The sequence below is a fragment of the Quercus suber genome, unplaced genomic scaffold (genome assembly GCF_002906115.3).
Source record: "Quercus suber isolate HL8 unplaced genomic scaffold, Cork oak 2.0 scaffold_263, whole genome shotgun sequence".
Taxonomy (NCBI): Eukaryota; Viridiplantae; Streptophyta; class Magnoliopsida; order Fagales; family Fagaceae; genus Quercus; species Quercus suber.
Window position 1 is genome coordinate 473658 of NW_027069719.1, and position 2450 is coordinate 476107.

The window sequence follows — 2450 nt, forward strand, 5'->3', positions numbered from 1 at the left end:
ATTTAGGCAAAAAAACAAAGGTCCATAACTGATTAATTTCCTTCCATTCTTGCTAATATATATTTCAGCTTCTTCGTCGTACACAAGGTAAAATTAATCTCAAGGAAAATCTTATTTATCTATGATATTTTTATATGTTTACGATATTCACATTCTAAAAGTATATTTTCAAAATTTATTATATTTCTTTTTTTTTTTTAGGTACAGCTTTTTCAAATTGATATAAATTTAAAAATATATTCTCAAATCGCATTTTTTCAAAGTACATTTTTTTTAAGCTTCACTTTTTAGATGCAATATTTTCAAACAATCCCATTTTCAAAAAGTTGAAAAAAAAAAATTTGTACCAACAAGCATTAACTTTTATGATAGATATGGTCAAAAAACCATAACTTGGAAGTTGGATCCCTATCATCTTCCTCACGAGGTTATTGTCATTCTTTTCAATTTTATTTTCATTTTTTGCTGCATAGAAAATAAAGCCGAAATAGTGAAACAAAAATAGAGAAAGTTCAGATTGAATGGGAACCTGCATAGCTGAAATTCCTGGGTTTTCAGTACACTTATTAAAAAAAAAAAAAAAAACTATCCATGTCATCAACAAACGTCTATGACGGCCCCTGTCCCGGAAGCCTCATTAGTACTGGTTTTGTTAACCATGGATTTAGAGTCATCGAGATAGTGTTGATACATGTATGAAAGAAAACCCCAGACTGCTAACAACAGAGCCATCACCTTCACTCCATCCATCTTGTCATGAAAAAGTATTACCGCAAGAATGGGAACAACAGGCAAAGCAAATGTGCTAATGACATTGCTGAAGAGGGAAGATACCTCAAAAATCAACCCCAACATACCTATTGAAGAAATTTGACATGTCACAGCCGTCCATATTAGAGTCATCATATAGGATACCCTTCCTTTTCCATAATTCTCAACCTCTTTGCCCAACAATTTCCATTCTCCGCTTGCAAAAAGTCCTTCCAGGCAGCAACATGTTGTGAAAAATGATGCGTATATTTGCATATCCAACACAGCAGAGAAAGTTTCATCTTTTATTACTCTTTGGAAAGACAGTTGTAATGAGGAAAGGTCTAACGAGTATGTTGCAGATGCACCGATGGTGCAAAGAAATCCAATTACATACTTTCCTTTAGGGACTCCTATCATGTTTTCAAGTCGGTATTGACTGCAAGAAGGGATGCTGATATGGTAAGAAGGACGAGAGAGTTGAGTATAAAAGGAGTGATTTTTTGTGAATTGAGGAAATAGGAGAAGAAGGCATTAAAGGCCAACTGGGTTGCACTTAGTAGAGCATAAGTAGAGCATAAGTAGAGACAGGGAGGTATAAGAGTCCATATGAATACATCAGGTTATTAAATGTCAACATTAGGCCAAAACCAAGGTAGAGAAAGGCAAGGGTGTAGAAAGGTGGCGATTTCATGGAGGAAGTGTTTAAGGGGGTGCTTGGAGTGGATCTCAGCGAGGGTGAGAAGAAGAATAGGAGAGGAAGTAAAATTGGGAAGCCTGCTGATTGAACAAATGTTTCCATCCATTTGCTATTCCCACCTTGATCATAGTATAATCTTCCCAATAGAGTTGCTGTAGTTTGGCCAGCAACAAGAAAGGAGTAAGCGGCCACACGAAGCCACCACTTGTAATGTTTGAGTCTAGGAAGTTTCATTAGGTTGGTAACAAAAGTGCCTTATATGAGTTTTGCTCTGTCATTCATCAGCTAATCATGCACAAAACACAGAAAGAAATTATATGCAAGTATTAGCCCATATAGTTGTAAACTAGTCCAGAGAACAATTAATTAAGATTGGTTTCAATCATGTTGGAGTAGTACCTGCCTTAGTCGACATGTTTACTACATAAAACCTGGAACGGATAATAGGAATACGTGGTTTTGGCTTTTGATTGCTGCCTAAAAGCTTAGGAGTAATAAACTATATAGATATACTACATGCATGTAAATGTGGAGGTTTTCTTTATGTATATTTCATTAATTACTAATACTACTTTAATGGTAGATATTGGTGTACAGGCTCCTTTCTTCTATTGCCAGTTTGAATTGAGAGAAAATAGAGTAGAGTTGGCTAGAAATTGTTGGTTTAAAGAACTAGAATTGATATAGCTTGGATTTAATGATTAACAGAAAGAAAACTGGAAGTATTTCCTTATTTAATGAAAAATATTTTCAAATCAAAATATGAAGATGTACTCATCTACCCAAAAAATAAAATATTCATGTTCAACAATTAATCAGCGAGTTTGGTGTGTGGGACTAACTTAGAGTTTCTTGCTGCAGCTCGGGTAGCCTCCATGAAGATCTAGTGGATGAATAACTAGCTAATCAAAAAAACTTATTGGTGAGTTTGGTTCAAATTTTTAAAATTGTGTTTTTTGAAAAAGATGAGTGTTTGGCTATTAAGGAAATATATATATAT

At 34.4% G+C, this 2450-nt stretch overlaps 1 pseudogene; it reads right to left on the reverse strand.

The window, feature by feature from the left end:
* Positions 1-597: 597 nt before the first annotated feature.
* LOC112017632 (probable purine permease 10) lies at positions 598-1865 on the reverse strand (annotated as a pseudogene).
* Positions 1866-2450: the final 585 nt, after the last annotated feature.